At 42.6% G+C, this 18,524-nt stretch overlaps 2 long non-coding RNA genes across 2 annotated transcripts in view; both read right to left on the reverse strand.

The window, feature by feature from the left end:
* Positions 1-11,964: 11,964 nt before the first annotated feature.
* Positions 11,965-18,524, reverse strand: part of LOC148146802 (uncharacterized) — a 69,971-nt gene continuing 63,411 nt past the window's right edge. Inside the window, exon 3 of the long non-coding RNA XR_015760498.1 lies at positions 11,965-12,009. This is a non-coding gene — a long non-coding RNA (uncharacterized LOC148146802). The remainder of the gene's footprint in view (positions 12,010-18,524) is intronic.
* LOC148146803 (uncharacterized) lies at positions 14,149-18,199 on the reverse strand. The gene is made up of 4 exons (XR_015760354.1): positions 18,078-18,199; positions 17,413-17,535; positions 16,855-16,977; positions 14,149-14,265 (listed from the first exon to the last, which is right to left on the reverse strand). It is a non-coding gene; the product is annotated as an uncharacterized LOC148146803 (long non-coding RNA).

Here is an 18,524-nt window from a genome sequence, read left to right on the forward strand (position 1 = left end):
ACGGTGAGCGGCAACTGAAAAGCGATAGGATGGTAAATTACCTACACTGGGCCATTTTCTATTCATCTTGGATATAAATACCCATTGGAATTTTACATATATTTATCACTCAGCTTCAATATTTCTGATTTATAACCAGAATCATTTTTGACACACTCAGATTTGTATCAGGGATTTGACAAACATCTTGATTGTCCAACATTCTTCAATGATGACTGTAAAGGGTATTTGCGCTGTCATTCAGCTGGTTCAGGAAGATAAAAGCCCGTTATATAAGGCTACAGGCTCTGAAATGATCCCCATTCCAGGCTGGAAACTGATTCCCAGAGAATTACAGGGAACACCTGGAAAATAAAGATGGAAGACCGATGATTTATGACCCAGGAGAATCACTTTCAGTTACCTGTACAATTCCTCCCATCTCCAGTGTAACCAGCCTCACACACACATTGGAAAGAGCCGGGGCTGTTGAAACAGGAGGCCGAGCTGTGACAGTCGTGGCTTCCACTTTCACATTCATTCACATCTGGGGTTAGGAATAAAGGAAGAATTCACTGCAAGATCACGGATTTGTAAATCTGCAATGTTTGAGTAATATACAGACCCAGATTTAAACTTGAAACACAAAACTCTCAGAGAGAAATTTACAACAGATATTCAGAAATGAGGGGACGTAAAATGTCAAATTGTTTCCACACAGAATGCTCGGACACATCAATAACATGATGAACATGGGGCTTAAACACATTCACAGGGCAGATTGAAAATATTCAAAATTATGTCATTTTTGCTGTTTCAGAACCTGGGATATTTCATCCATTTCTCTCCCTGCTCTTTGGAATTGCTGATCACCTGAAAGCCTACAGTTTTGTACAGACACCCCAGACTCCGGAGTGATAACATCACAGAATGTCCATTTCTAGCCACGGTGAACACATTTCATTTACACGTGAGGGTTGTGAGAGAGCAAAATTCAACACTGACATGATGGTCCGATGTAATACCAGCCTGATGTCACTCACTGTCAAAGCTGTCCCATGATGAGTGAACAATTTGATGAGGTGCTGAGACTGGATTTGCAACTGAGTCAGAGAAATAACAACAGGATAGACAGTGTAAGTCAACAGTACACAGAGATGACAGAGGGGGTTTACCTGCATTGGATAATTTTGGATTTCCAATTTTGATACACAGAAATGGTTTGAGTTTTACATGAATTTATCTCTGTTTTACCACTTCATGATTTGGAAAAAGGTTCTAATATGTATCCAGAATTATTTTTTGCATCTCACACTTATTTCAAGGATTTGGCCAACATCCTGACTGTCCCATGTTGTTCAATGATCACTGTAAAATGGATCAGACCTGTAATCCAGTTGGTTCAGATCGCTAAAAGCCTGTAATCCAAGATGCTCTAAAATGATCTCCATCCAGGCTGGAACAGACTCCCACACAATGTGGATATAAATTACAAAGGACATGTGAAGAATAAAGATGTAAGTGGGAAGGTTCATGATCAGTTACCTGTACAGTTCCTCCCATCCCCAGTGTAGCCAGCCTCACACACACATTGAAAAGAGCCAGGGCTGTTGAAACAGGAGGCCGAGCTGTGACAGTTGTGGCTTCCACTTTCACATTCATTCACATCTGTGAGATTCGAAGAAAGGAAGAGTTCATCAGAGAATCCATCGCTTTGTCAATATTCAACTCTCTTCATATTGTCTTGGAGCTTCTATTAGAGAATAATGTGAATAAAGAACCAAAATCACAGTGTCCTCTCCTGAGGATCACTGTCACGCATTTTTGTGGGATGCACTTTCAAATTACTGCTAGAGAGAATTGCATAGAGAAATGCAATGAGGTGCAGGCTGATTACAGTCTGAAAGGGCTGTGATGGCAATGTATCCAGCAAGGCACAGAGAGTCTAGTATCTGTCACACTGATATCATTCATCCCATTCTACACTTCAGTTTGTCTGTTTCAGTCAAGCCCATTTATGGACATCCAGGATTCCTGGGCTCTAGAAAATGGAGTTAAGCAAATTTCCAATCCTCCTGAGTCCATGCTGGGTTCAGTCCAGCAATATCTGGCAGCAGGGTGGCTCAGTAGTTAGCACTGCTGCCTCACAGCGTCAGGGACCTGTGTCTGATTCCAGCCTTTGGCGGCTGTCTGTGCGGACTTTGTACATTCTTCCCTTGTGAGTTTCTTCCAGGTGCTTCGGTTTTCTCCCACAATCCAAAGATGTGTGAATTAGGTGAACTGGCCATGCAAAATTGTCCATAGTGTTCAGGGATGTGTAGTTTAGGTGCATTAGTCAGGGGAAATGTAGAGTAATAGGGTAGGGGAATGGGTCTGGGTGGGATATTCTTTGGAGGGTTGGTGTGGACTTGTTGGGCCAAAGGGCCTGTTTCACACTGTAGGGACTCTGTGATTGAGACAACAACACCTCACACAGAGAGTCATTTCAGATCTTAGCCTCCACAATAAATATCAATGGATTGTCAAATTGGGAATGGAATCATTGTCTGATGCTAAACTTATTAACTATCTCGCTGGTGCTAAAGCAACACCAGACTTGCTCCCAGACTTGACCCACTTGCCAAGTGGGAGGTTTTTCACAGAGCAGAATTGCACTCTGTCCTAATAAGCTCCTGAAATACCAACTCAATCTCACTGACCGTCAAAACAATCACATGAAGAATTAACATTCCATGGAGATAGCTGAGCTGCTGTATTTAAATCTGAGTCAGGGTCAGTAGGGACAGGATGGACAATTGAGTCAACTGGACGCAGACAGGACACAGTGGACGTACCTACTTTGAACCATTTCTTCTTCCAACTGTGACATACCTTAAAGGATTAGCTCATTTAGTTGGATTGGTGGTTTTGCAATGCAGAGAGATGCGAGCAGCACAGGTTCAGTCCCACACTGGCTGAGGTCATCATGAAGGACTCACCTTCTCCAAGTCTGCCTTTGCCTGAGGTGAGGTGAAACTCACCACCAATTGCCTTTGACTGATGAGAGGGACGCTCTGTGATTGGCCAAGAATGTAGCAACATTAACTTGCCATGAAGTGTGAGATCTATTTGAATTTATTGCTCAGCTTTTAATCCAGAATCAGTTTTGAGGCATTCACACTTATCTCAAGTATTTGACAAACATCCTGATGGTCCAATATTCTTTAATGATTAATTTTAAAGGGATCCTCCCCATTCTTCACTTGATTCCGACAGTGGAAACCATGTTGTATAAACCAAGAGGCTCTGAAAGGATCCCCATTCCAGACTGGAACCGATTCACACAGAGTGGGGATACAAATCACAAAGAATGCCTGAGAGTAAAGATTTGTGTTCATGAACATTAATTGTCATTTGGAAAAGCTCAGCAGGTCTGGCAGCATCTGTGAAGAGAAATCAGAGTTAACGTTTTGGGTCCGGTGAACCCTTCCCCCACTTCTGAGGAAGGGTTACCGGACCTGAAATGCTTACTCTGATTGCTCTTCAGAGATGCTGCCAGACCTGCAGAGCGTTTCTAGCAACTTCTCTTTTTATTTCTGATTTACAGCATCCACAGTTCTTTCAGTTTTTATTAATTGCAAGTTACCTGTACAATTCCTCCCATCTCCAGTGTAACCAGCCTCACACACACATTGGAAAGAGCCGGGGCTGTTGAAACAGGAGGCCGAGCTGTGACAGTCGTGGCTTCCACTTTCACATTCATTCACATCTGGGGTTTAAAAAAAAGAGTTCATTGGAGGATCCCAGCTTTGTGAATCTGAAACTTTGTTCACACTCCCTTGAACCATCTGACTATTGGACAATAACATTAATACAACTTGAAACGATAGAGTGCCCTCTTCTGACAGACACTGTCACTAACTATTGTTGGTTGCACTCTCAAAACAGTAGGTCATTACTGCTACAGAGAACGGTGTGTAGAAATGGAAAAATGTACCGGCTGATTAACAGTCTGAAAGGGCTATGGTGGGAATGTATCCAGCAAGGCATGGACCATCTGGTATCTGTCACAGTGACAATGACCACCCAAGTTTAAACCTCATTTATTCTGTGTTCCCCTCAAGCCTGTTGATGGGAAGCTAGAATTTCTGTTTACCGGGAGACAAAGGTAAGAAAATGACCTTCACTCATTCTGAGTCTATGCTGGGTACAGTCCAACAATGTGTGATCCCATACAGCACCTCACACAGAATCGCATTCCTTGTCATAGCCTTAATGGTTGTCAATGGACTGTTTCATTGTTATTGGATTCAGTGTCTATTGCTAAACTTATCATTGCCAAAGCAACATCTTGATCTTTACTTCCCCCAGCCTGGTCTGGAATCTCCAGTCTGATATGGAAGCAGTTTGTTCAGTTCATTCCCCACTGGGTTCACTGATCCCCATCACACACCATTCCAGGTGTAGCCAGTCCCACAGGAGCATCTGAAGCTTCCGTCCTGCTGGATACAGGATACATTGGCTCCACACGGATTGCTCAGACACACATCAATCACTGCAGCTGAAAATATCCATGCAAAAATTTAAGCAAACTCACTTGAGATCCATTAAATTTATACCTATACCTTCTGAGGCTTCAACCATCTTAAAATCGGCAGCTACTGAGATAGTGGTGACACATCTCACTTTCTGGGTTCTGTGTTAATGTGGGAAAACAGGATTCCTCACATTGGGAAAAACAAGGGTACGTAAATTCACCCCTCGCCATCCCACACAAGCGACCAGTCAACATTATATCGAGACAATGCCACACATTTCCCTGTGATTCACTTCCCATGCTTTAGTTAGATTGTAAGAGTCATAGAGGTGTGTGATACTGGAAGGAATCAGAGGGAAGCCTCATCATGTGGGATGTTCAGACAAAATCACAGGTGGAACAATAATCCACATTTCTGTCACTGTGAGTTTTTGTTCCCTTTGCTTTTTTTCAAATTTATTCCCTCATCCGTGCAATTTGCTCATTGATTGACAGTTCATAATTTTCTAGAGATCTTGGGATAGGAACAGGCGAACTCACAAATTGATTTCTTCTGACTGTGATGATGTGATTGAAATTTTGCAATGGGAATTGTGACAGAGTAGATTTGGACCATTGTGAGAATGCTCCCACGGAATATCAGTCCACACGGTCACTCGGCGTTAAAGCTGTCCCAACTAGAGTGGACAATTCAGTGAGTGACAAGGAATGGAATTGTAACAGAATAAGCAGCTTCATGTTTGGACAGTGTGGGACAACTGGACAGCAATAAGATTTAGAACTGGTTCAGAACCTGATTAACAGTCTGAAAGGTCTGTGATGGGAATGCATCTAACAAGGCATTGACCTTCTTGTATCTTCCATTTGTACATTGGAGAAACACGGATTGAGCATGTTATTTTCCAGTTGTGAACTTGCAGAAATGTAAGAGCTCCACCGCAAAATCTTGGACAAAAATAGAAATTGCTGGAAAAGCTCAGCAGGTGTGGCAGCATCTGTGTAGAGAGGTGAGAGTTAATGTTTTAGCTTGAATGACCCTTCAGTTTCCCAAGATCCCAACACACCAGGAGGTTCGGTATTGTATCCAATCTGACACAGTTTCACAAAGGTCAGGATTGCACAAGCCTCCTCATTCAACAACAAGGAGGAGCTCCCAATGTTTTGGGTGATCTCATCTGTGATCAGTCACATCACATTGATGAAGAGGATCTGGACTTGATTCCATTTCCAGACTGGAAAGGACCTTCAGATATTGGGGAATCAAACAAAAAATGGATATGGACTTGAGGTGATGGAAGAGGAAGATGAAGAGGTGGATGTGGGTACAATTACAATGTTGAAAAGATATTTCAATCGATGCACGATTAGGAAGGGTTGGAGGGATATTGGCCCGGAGCAGGCAGATGGGACTAGTTTAGTTTGGGATTAGGATTGGCATAAACTAGTTGGATCGATGCGTCTGTACTATATGATTTTTTTGATTACGACTCTCTGGTGTATCAGTTACCTGTGCAGTTCCTCCCATCTCCAGTGAAACCAGCCTCACACACACATTGGAAAGAGCCGGGGCTGTTGAAACAGGAGGCCGAGCTGTGACAGTCATGGCCTCCACTTTCACATTCATTCACATCTGGGGTTAGGAAGGAAGGGAGAGTTCAAACGAAGATCATAGATATGAGAATCTGAATTTTTGATTAATATGCAGGCTCAGATTTACACTTGAAACTCAAAACTCTCAGAGAGACATTTTCTATAGAGGTTTGGAAAGAGGGAGGAGTGAAACGGCAAATTGAGTCCACACAGATTGCTCAGACACATCAATAACTGTAGGTGGAAATTTAGACACATTCCCTGGGCAGATTGAAGATATTCAAAATTATGCAATTTTTGCTGTTTCCTACTCTGGGATATTTCATCCATTTCTTCCCCTGCCCTTTGGAATTGCTGATCACTGGAAAGCCTACAGTTTTGCACAGAGACCCTAGGGAGTGATAACATCAAAGAATGTCCATTTCTAGCCATGGTGAACACAGTTTGCTCACACGTGAGGGTTGTGAGAGAGCAGAATTCAACACTGAAATAATGGCCCCATGTAATACCAGCCTGACGTCACTCACTGTCAAAGCTGGCCCATGATGAGTGAACAATTTAATGAAGGACCAGGGCTGGATTTATAACTGAGTCAGAGAAATACGAATTGGAAAGAAAATGTGAGTTAACAGTATGCAGAGCGGACAGAGGATGTTTACCTACATTGGATCATTTTGGATTTCTAATTTTGATACACATAATGGTTTGAGTTTTATATGAATTTATCTCTGCGGCTCACCATTTCAGGATCTGGAAAAAAGGCTTTGACATGTATCCAGAATCACTTTTGAAACCTCACACATATCTCAAGGATTTGACCAACTTCCTGAGTGTCCAACATTCTTCAATGACCACTGTAAAAGGAGCTATCCTTTAATCGAGTTGGTTGAGAGTTAGAAGTGTGTCACATAATCCAAGGGACTCTGAAGTGATCTCCATTCAGGTTGGAACACATTCCCACTGAGTGTGGATATAAATTGCAAGGAACATCTGAAGAATAAAGGTGAAAGTGGGAAGGTTCATGATCAGTTACCTGTACAAATCCTCCCATCTCCAGTGTAGCCAGTCTTACACACACATTGGAAAGAGCCGGGGCTGTTGAAACAGGAGGCCCAGCTGTGACAGTCGTGGCTTCCACTTTCACATTCATTCACATCTGGGGATTAGGAAGGAAGGGAGAGTTCACTTCAGGATCACGGATTTGTGAATCTGCAATGTTTGATTAATATACAGACCCAGATTTAGACTTGAAACACAAAACTCTCAGAGAGAAATTTACTACAGATATTCAGGAATGAGGGGACGTAAAACGTCAAATTGGTTCCACACAGAATGCTTGGACACATCAATAACTGTGGATGGTCATGAACATGAGGAGGCTTAAACACATTCACAGGGCAGAATAAAAACATTCAAAATTATGTCATTTTTGCTGTTTCCGACCCTGGGATATTTCATCCATTTCTCTCCCTGCCCTTTGGAATTGCTGATCACTGGAAAGCCTACAGTTTTGTACAGAGACCCTGGACTAGGGAGTGATCACATCACAGAATGTCCATTTCTAGCCACGGTGAACACATTTCGCTTACACGTGAGGGTTGTGAGAGAGCAGAATTCAACACTGAAATAATGGCCCCATGTAATACCAGCCTGATGTCACTCACTGTCAAAGCTGTCCCATGATGAGTGAATGATTTGATGAGGTGCTGGGACTGAATTTGCAACTGAGTCAGAGAAATAACAACAGTGTAAGTCAACAGTACATGTTGACTTACATTGGATCATTTTGGATTTCCAACTTTGATACACAATAATGGGTTTGTGTTTTACATGAATGTATCTCCCTGTTTCACCACTTCAGGATCTGGAAAAAGGTGCTAATATGTATGCTAATCACTTTTCACACCTCACACTTATCTCACGAATTTGACCAACATCCTGAGTATCCCGCATTGTTCAATGATCACTGTAAAACGGATCAGACCTGTAGTCCAGTTGGTTCAGGTAGTTAAAAGTCGAGAGTGTGGTGCTGGAAAAGCACAGCAGGTCAGACAGCATCCGAGGAGCAGGAGAATCGACGTTTCGGACACAAGCACTACATCAGGAATGAGGCTTGTGGGACGGGGCTGAAAGATAAATGGGAGCGGGTAGGTTGCTGGGAAAGCAATCAGTGGGTTAAGGTGAGGGAGAAGGTGAAAGGTCAGAGGGGGCAGCGATGGACAGGTCTGGAGGGTGTGGCCGAGTTGCAGGCTAGGGACTAGGATAATGTGGGGGGGGGTGGGGGAGGGGAGGGGAAATGAGGAAGCTGTTGAAATCCACATTTGTCCATGTGGTTGCAGGGTCCCAAGGCAGAATATGAGGCGTTCCTCCTCATCAGGTGATAATGGTTTCACTGTGGAGGAGGTCCATATCAAGGACATGCAGGTCCTGGGCCTCCTCCACTACCAAACCATTACCACTCAGTCCCAAGCCTCCAACTCGGCATCGACCCACACCGACCTGCTGTACTTTTCCAGCACCACACTCTTGACTCTGATCTCCAGCATCTGCAGTCCTCACTTTCTCCTCAAATAGTTAAAAGCTTGTAATCCAAGAGGCTCTGAAATGATCTCCATCCAGGCTGGAACAGATTCCTAGAGAGTGTGGATTCAAATTACAAAGAACATCTGAAGAACAAACATGTAAGTGGGAAGGTTCATGATCAGTTACCTGTACAGTTCCTCCCATCCCCAGTGTAACCAGCCTCACACACACATTGGAAAGAGCCGGGGCTGTTGAAACAGGAGGCCGAGCTGTGACAGTCGTGGCTTCCATTTTCACATTCATTCACATCTGAGGTTAGGAAGAAAGGAAGAGTTTACTGGAAGGTACACAGGTTTGTGATCCTGAACATTTTTACGTGTATAAAGAGGAAAGCTTGAACTACAGAACACTTGGACAACAACATCTACAGAAATTCCTGAACAGGAAAGTGTAAAACCACAGAGTATCCTCTTCAGACAGACAATGCACCGGCGCTTCAGTGAGCTGGCACATTGAAATCAGTACGTTCTCATTTCACTCTTCCCTCGGAGAGAATTGTATGCTGTTCTGGAATGATGAACAGGCTGATGAACAGCCGGATGGGTCATGACCTTCAAGGCCTCAACCATCTTGAACCAGCACTTTCTGATGATATCCATCCTGCTTCCCATTTCATTTTTGGATTCACAATGTTAATCCAGCACATGCACCGAAACTAGACATCCTCACTGCTCGGACAGGAATTTAGCAAATGCCCCATGCCCTGACCAAATGCGTCAGCTCAACATATTGTAGACACTACCTTGGAAATAGTGAGAACTGGAGAAGTCAGAGTTGATAAAGTGTGGCACTAGGAAAAGCACTGCAGGTCACGCAGCATCTGATGATCAAGAGAATCGAAGGATCAAGCCCAAAATGTTGACTCTCTTCTTCCTCAGATACTCCCTGACCCGCTGTGCATTTTCCAATGCCATATTCTATTGAGTCTGTAGGAACTCTCTTTACTTGTCTTAGCCTAGTCTAACAGCAAGTGACAGTAAAAGTCTCCTAGCAAGGAAAATCACAGCTTATTGTTAAAATTACCAATTCACTTCTTGACCAACATTGCAAACTCCACAATATATAGCCTGATCCTATCACTTCCCAGGTCTTTTGGAACGTGACACAGTCTCCATTCTGCTATTCAGTTCAGTTCACTCCCCACTGGGTTCACTGATCCCCATCACACACCTGTACAGACAGATCCATTCCAGGTGTAGCCAGTCCCACAGGAGCATCTGAAGCTTCCGTCCTGCTGGATACAGGAGGCATTGGCTCCACACGGATTGCTCAGGCACACGTCGATAACTGCAAAAAGAAATTAATAAGGGAGGTTTAGATATAGTTATAGATTCTAAAATATGTCACCCTTGCAGTTTCCAGTCCCAGCATCTTTCCAAAGTTTCCTTCTTTGCGCCCATGAGTTTGGTGATCACTGGAAAAGTGAGAATTTTCTACAGTGATTCTGGACAATGGAGTAAGGAAACTCAGAATGCTCATTTCTAACCATAGTACTCACATTTCATTTACATGAGAGGGTTGTGCGACTGCAGAATTGGACTATACTCTAATATCTTCACGTAAAGTCACTCTCTGTTGAACCTGTCTCATTGAGAATGAGGAATTTGATGGTCGATTGAGGTGCAATAGTATCTAAGCACAACTTCAGGAGGGACTATGAGGGGCAACTGGAAAACGATAGGATGATAAATTTACTTACACTGGGCCATTTCCTTTCCAGCTTTGATATACATAAAGATATGAATTTTAAATGAGTTCATCATTCCACTTTGACACTCCACCATGTGGGAAAGGTTTCTGATTTGTATCCAAAATCACTTCTGACAAATTCACACATATCTCAGGGATTTGACAAAAATCCTGACTGTCAAACATTCTTTAACAATCACTGTAAAATGTATTCTCACTGTCGTAAAATGTATTCTCACTGTCATTGAGCTGGAACAGGCAGACAAAAGCATTGCAGATAAACTTAGAGGTTCCGAAATGATCCCAGTTCCAGCCAGAAACTGATTCCCAGAGAATTTCATGACAAATTTCAGGGAACACCTGGAGAATAAAAATGGAAAAGCGATGATTTATGACTGAGAAGAATCACTTTTAGTTACCTGTACAGTTCCTCCCATCTCCAGTGTAACCAGCCTCACACACACATTGGAAAGAGCCGGGGCTGTTGAAACAGGAGGCCGAGCTGTGACAGTCGTGGCTTCCACTTTCACATTCATTCACATCTGGAATCAGGAAGGAAGGAAAAATTCACTGCAGGATCACCAATTTGCGAATTCACAATGTTTAAGTAATATACAGACCCAGATTTAGACTTGAAACACAAAACTCTCAGATTGAAACGTTCTACAGATATTCAGGAATAAGGGGATGTAAAACGTCAAATTGGTTCCACACAGTTTGCTCAGATATATCAATAACTCTGGATGGTCATGAACATGGGGCTTACACACATTCACAGGGCAGATTGAAAATATTCAAAATTATGTCATTTTTGCTGTTTCCGACCCTGAGATATTTCACCCATTTCTCTCAGTGAATTGCTTATCACTGGAAAGCCTGCAGTGTTGTACAGAGACCCCGGACTAGGGAGTGATAACATTACAAATGCCCATTTCCAGCCACGGTAAACACATTTCACTTACATGAGGGTTGTGAGAGAGCCGAATTCAACACTGAAATAATGGCCCCATGTAATACCAGCCTGATGCCACTCACTGTCAAAGCTGTACCATGATGAGTAAAGAATTTGATGAGGTGCTGGGACTGAATTTGTAACTGAGTCAGAGAAATAACAACTGGATGGACAGTGCGAGTCAACAGTACACAGAGAGGACAGGAGGTTTATGTACTTTGGAACATTTTGGATTTCCAACTTTGATATACAATAATGTTTTGAGTTTTACATGAATTTATTTCTCTGCTTCACCACTTCAGATTCCGGAAAAAGGTTCTAATATGCACCCAGAATCACTTTTACACCTTACACTTATCTCATGGATTTGACCAGCATCCTGAGTGTCACACGTTGTTCAATGATCACTGTAAAATGGATCAGATCCAGTTGGTTCAGATAGTTAAAAGCTGGTAATCCAAGAGGCTCTGAAATGATCTCCATCCAGGCTGGAACAGACTCCCACAGAGTGTGGATACAAATTACAAGGAACATTTGAAGAATAAAGATATAAGTGGGAAGGTTCATGATCAGTTACCTGTACAATTCCACCCATCTCCAGTGTAGCCAGCCTCACACACACATTGGAAAGTGCCGGGGCTGTTGAAACAGTAGGCCGAGCTGTGACAGTCGTGGCTTCCACTTTCACATTCATTCACATCTGTGAGATTAGAAGAAAGGAAGAGTTCATCAGAGAACCCATCGCTTTGTCAATATTCAACTCTCTTCATATTGTCTTGAAGCTTCTATTAGAGAATAATATTAATAAAGAACCAAAATCACAGAGCATCCTCTCCTGAGAATCACTGCATTTTTGCGGGATGCACTTTAAATTACTACTAGAGAGTAATAGAAATGCAATGAGATGCAGGCTGATTACAGTCTGAAAGGGCTGTGATGGCAATGTATCCAGCAAGGCACAGAGAGTCTTATATCTGTCACACTGATATCATTCATCCCATTCTACACTTCATTTATTCTTCAATTAACTCAGCCCCATTTATGAGGAATCCAGAATTCCTGAGAACTGGGAAACAGAGGTAAGTAAATGGTCCCTGCTCATTCGGAGTCTATGCTGGGTACAGTCCAACAATGTGTGAACCACATTCAGCACCTCACACAGAGTCATGTTCCTTGCCATAACCTTAATAATTGTCAATGGACTGTTTCATTGTTATTGGATTCAGTGCCTATTGCTAAACTTATCAATAATTTGTCATTGCCAAAGCAAACCTCTGAACACACTTCCTGATCTTTGTTTCCCCCAGTCTGGTTTGGAATGTGACACAGTCTGCAGTCTGCTATGGAAGCAGTGTGTTCAGTTCATTCCCCACTGGGTTCACTGATCCCCATCACACACCTGTACAGACAGATCCATTCCAGGTGGAGCCAGTCCCACAGGAGCATCTGAAGCTTCCATCCTGCTGGATACAGGAGGCATTGGCTCCACACGGATTGCTCAGGCACACGTCAATCACTGCAGAAAGAAATTAATGTGGGAGGTTTAGACACAGTTATTGATTCTAAAATATGTCATTTTTGCAGTTTCCAGTCCCAGCATCTTTCCGAAGTTTCCTTCTTTATGCTCATGAGTTTGGTGATCAGTGGAAAAGTGAGAAATTTCTATAGAGATTCTGGACAAGGAGCGAGAATAACTCAAAATGCTTATTTCTAACCACATGGAACACCTTTCATTTACATTAGAGGGCTGTGTGACTGCAGGATTGGACTCTATTCTAATAGCTGCACATAAAGTCACTCTCTTTTGAACCTATCCCATCGAGAATGAGGAATTTGATGTTCTACTGAGGTTGCAATATTAACTCAGTACAACTTCAAGAGGAACTGTGTAAGGCAACTGGAAAGCCATAGGACGGTGGAGTTACATACACCGGACCATTTCCTTTTCTTCTTTGACATACATAACCATTGGAATTTTACATGAATTTATCTCTCAAATTTGATACTTCAGCATGTGGGAAGAGCTTATGATTTGTATCAAGAATCACTTTTGACACATTCACACTTATCTCAGGGCTTTGACAAACATTCTGATTGTCCAACATTATTTAATGGTCACTATACAACGTGTCCTCCCTGTCATTCAATTGAATGAGTCAGATAACAGTATTTCAGATAAACTTAGAGGCTCTGAAATGATCCTAATTCCAGGCTGGAGACTGATTCTTAGGGAATGTGATTACAAATTACAAGGAACACCTGGAGAATAAAGATGGAAAAGCGATAATTTATGATCAACACTTTCAGCGACCTGTACAGTTCCTCCCATCTCCAGTGTAGCCAGCCTCACACACACATTGGAAAGAGCCGAGGCTGTTGAAACGGGAGGCTGAGCTGTGACAGTTGTGGCTTTCACTTTCACTTTCATTTAGATCCAGAGTTTAGAAAAAAGGATGAGATCATTGGTGGGTCCCCAGTGTTATGCACCTTAAACTCTCTGCATACACAGAGATTTAGGCTTGAATCACATGATTCTTGTAAAAAAAAAGAATACTCCAGGATGTGAGACGAAGAATAGACCTGAGGGCTGTGGATACCTGCTCAACTACAAAACCAGCAATTAGTTAATTTATTCAGCAATGGACGAGGTAAACAATGTGACTAGACTTTCCAGGATACTTTCCCAGTAACTGATAATGACATTGCATAGACCAAAAGGTTTCAGGCTGGAACAGAGTTCCCAGTTATGAGGGATTAAGAAGAAAAAGAATATCGCAAGATTGAATAGAGAAACAGAATGCTTTATTCTCCAGGATGCTTCAGTACCATTTACCTGCACAGTTCCTCCCATCTCCAGTGTAACCAGCCTCACACGCACATTGGAAAGAGCCGGGGCTGTTGAAACAGGAGGCCGAGCTGTGACAGTCGTGGCTTCCACTTTCACATTCGTTCACATCTGGAATCAGGAAGGAAGGAAGAGTTTACTGGAAGCTACACAGCTTTGTGACCTTTCAGATTTTTATACACATCAAGAGGAAAGCTTCAACTACTTGACATTAGACAAGAAACATCTACAGAAATCTCCGAACAGGAAAGTATAAAACCACAGAGCACCCACTTCAGACAGACAATGCACCTGCCCTTCAGTGAGCTGGCACACTGAAATCAGTACGTTCTCATTTCACTCTTCCCTCGGAGAGAATTGTGTGCTGTCATGGAATGAAGAACAGGCTGATAAACTCCCTGATATGTCATGGCCATCACAGCTTCAACCATGTTGAATTCAGCAGCTACTGATGATTTCCATCCTGCTTTCCACCTCATTTTTGGATCCACAAAGTTAATCCACAAAATGTGTGAAAGTTAGGTATCTTAGGTACTGCAGAATGGAGTCCAGCAAATACCTCCTGCCTTGATCAAATGGGGGATAGTGCATCAAACTATAGACACTCTCTTTCCTTGTCTTAGCCTAGTCTAACAGCAATTGGGAGTAGAAGTCTCCTAGCGAGGAGTATCACAGTCTGTTGCTAAAATTATTGATTCATTTCTCGACCACCTTGGCAAAATCCACAATATATAACCTGATCCCACCACTTCCCAGGTCTAGTTTGGAATGTGACACAGTCTCCGGTCTGATATGGAAGCAGTGTGCTCAGTTCATTCCCCACTGGGTTCACTGATCCCCATCACACACCTGTACAGACAGATCCATTCCAGGTGTAGCCAGTCCCACAGGAGCATTTGAAGCTTCCGTCCTGCTGGATACAGGAGGCATTGGCTCCACACGGATTACTCAGACACACTGCAGTCAATTACTGCAGATACAGGATAATATGGGTGCTTCAGACTAAATCCCATGGTGGCTGATAATATCACAAAAATGTGTAACTGCCATGTTTACGTCCTCAAGCCATTTTACCAGTTCCATGCTGCTCCCTCCAATGTGGAGTTTGCTGATCACTGGAGAGTCTCCAATTCAGTGCAGAGCTCCCAGACCTGGGAGGGTTAAAACCACACAATGTCCATTTCCAACAGTGACCACCTCCTCATTTGACAGCCTGTTCTTTTAAACTCTCTTGTTCTTGTGAACATTTCTCTGTCAAAACGGCTACTGTGAAATTCCAACCTGGTCTCACTCACTGTCCCATGAAGCTTGAGAATTCAACAAAGTGCAGAGTTTAGTTGTGGCTGAGTCAAGGTGCCCAGTTTTAGGGCAGTATGTTAAGTTTCTGGACACAGTTTAGCTTTTATTCATTCATGGTATTTGCCGGTTTCTACATCAATGCAGGGATGGTTTAGGCTACCCTTTTAACTCCAGTTTCATATTAAATTGAAATTTCACCGGCTGCCATGGTGGGATTTAAATCTACATCCCCAGAACATGAGCTAGAGATTAGGAATGACAAGATGAGTTTCATTACCATGACACTGTCATTCCTCCTGCTTGGCTGAGATTTGCTGTCAATGGTGATCCTACTGCCAGGACCTTCCAATCCCCGTTAAGGGGCAGGATTGGATCATCCATCTCAGCCCAGAATACAGAGCGCAGGGAAGGGAAGGGGAGTGCACAGCCTCATTTCACAGCAAGCATTACTGACTTCAGGTACTTTCTTTAAAAGTCCAATCTTCCAATGAAGGCGCAGTAGGTTAAGATATTTTTGATTAGTGGAAGAGTGAATGAATGGGTAGGTGGATGAGATGAACAAGTCGGAAGGGATGTGAGAGCAGGGGAAGTGGGTAGAGGCCCCGTGCACCAGGTGGATAGGTAGGAGAAGTGGGATGACTAGGTGTGTGAAGGTGGGGGAGTGCAGAGAATGATTGGATCAGCTTCAGTGGGAATTCCCAAGTGATAAACCAGGCTTCATGCTGTCCAATAATTCCACCTGTGTGACGCCCCTGAACTCAAGGTTGGAGACATTTGCAAAGAGTGCTTGGCAGCAGGGAGTCAGCCCTTGGCAAATTCCCAGTGTGTTTCTGTAGAAACCTGTCACACCCCTTCCATTGTCCTTCTGAAGGATTTGTAACAGTGGCTTGAGCTCCATTGGGAGGTATGTATTCCAACTTGAACCTGTATAAAAATTGGAGTTATGTTTGAACTTATTGTTTAATGCATTCCATTTTTCAGATCAGCACTCAGCACCTGGAGTCAGTTTTGAAGCAGTCACACATGTGTCAGTGATCACAAACATTCACTGGTCCCAATATTTTATAACCATCACTGATTTAATCCATTCAATGAATTAGCTGTGAAAAGATATGTCGCTTGCATCAAGAAATATCTTGGCATGATTTCCATTTAAAGCTGCATTACAATAAATTATTCCATACATTGGACATAGAAATTAAAAATGTTGAGAGTGTGGTGCAGGAAAAACAGCAGGTCAGGCAGCATCTGAAGAGCAGGAGAATCAACGTTTCAGGCATAAGCACTTCATCAGGAATCAGCTGCAGTACTCACATTCTCCCATAGGAATTAAAAAGAATACCTAAAGAATAAAGATGGAAATAGACTGAGTGGAACAATGAAGATTTAAGTGCCAATTACCTGTACAGTTCCTCCCATCTCCAGTGTAACCAGCCTCACACACACATTGGAAAGAGCCGGGGCTGTTGAAACAGGAGGCCGAGTTGTGACAGTCGTGGCTGCCACTTTGACATTCATTCACATCTGAGGGTTAAAGGAATGGAAGACATCATTGTTGGATGTCTAGTTTTGTGAACTCTCAGCTTTCTTTTCCAGTCTGCACTTGACAGAATCTCCAGTCAAATATGGAAGCTGTCCATTCAGTTCATTCCCCCTTGTACAGCTAAAAATGTGCACCACTTGATTTTTCGAACTTGTAAAACTCTCCTGGTATTTTAGTTATAAAGCAGAGATCAACTTCCATTTTGGTCTATAGTCTAATAAAGAACAATATGAAGTCATTCACAAAGTGATTCTGCCTCTAACTTAGTTGCTGCTCGAAATGTTGCCCAAACCAAAAGTCTTTGGATCGATCCTCATTCGAGGCTGGAACAGACTCTCAGATATAGAGGATACAAATTTCAAGAATAAAGATGGAAATGTGATAGTTTGTGGCTGAGTAGGTTATTTATCGATTACCTTTACATGTCCTTCCATTTCCAGTGTAGCCAGTCTTACACACACATAGGAAAGAGCCAGGAGTGTTGAAACAGATGGCCGAACTGTGACAGTTATGGCTCCCTCTTTGACATTCATTCACATCTGAGGGTTAGAAGAAAGGAAGAGCTCACTGGAATCTCTTGTGACTTTGTGGATCTTAAGTTTGCTACTGGCACATACCATGAGTTAGGTGCGAATGTCCTGAAACGTGAAGAAACATATTCTACACAGGTCCTGGACCAAGGAGGAGTGAAGGGACAGATACCTCTCTTTGGACAGCTGTAGTCACATTGGAATTTACTTTGCAACTTTGGACTTGTATAAAAGCTCGAGTTGTTAGTGAATTTCTTGCTCAGCCTCACATGTTTCAGCTGAAGTTTATATTTTGTGAATGGAATTTCTTTTGATGTACTCATACATATAGCTTCTCACTCTCTCATAAAGTTATCACTAATTATTTCCTTCCAATGCCTCAGTTGGTTCCACCGTGAGAAGTTGTGTCACATCGACCAACCAAAATGCATTTGATTGGAATTTCAGTCTGACCGAACTTCAGAATACCCAGGAAATAAAACGAAAATCCCAAGAATAAAGCTAGAATTGAGCTGATTTATACATGAGTGGACATCTACACCGCCAGTTACCTATACAAGTCCTTCCGTCTCCAATAAGTCCAGCCTTACACACACATTGGAAAGAGCTGGGGCTGTTGAAACAGGAGGCCGAGCTGTGACAGTCATGGCTTCCACTTTCACATTCATTCACATCTGAGAATCAGAAGAAATGAAAAGATGACTGGCAGATCCTCAGTTTTGTAAATATTAAATTTTTTTCATACATCCCTGAACCACCCAATTATTGGAGAATAACCTTATTCGATCCTGAACTAGGGAGCAATAAATTCACAGAGTGCTCTCTTCTGACAACCACAGGTCATGTCCTTTTATGGGCTGCACTGTCAATATTGTATGGTATTATTAAGGTCCCTGCACTCTGCCTGATGCTAATCTATTCTGTACAAGTGCATTTTCTTGATTACTCCCTTCTTTTGCAGTTTCTTATTTTGTATTTAAAGTTGGACTAAAAAGAGC

This window comes from Chiloscyllium plagiosum, unplaced genomic scaffold (assembly GCF_037043375.1).
Source record: "Chiloscyllium plagiosum isolate Xiang-an unplaced genomic scaffold, Cpla_swu_hap1 HiC_scaffold_19, whole genome shotgun sequence".
NCBI classification, from domain to species: Eukaryota; Metazoa; Chordata; class Chondrichthyes; order Orectolobiformes; family Hemiscylliidae; genus Chiloscyllium; species Chiloscyllium plagiosum.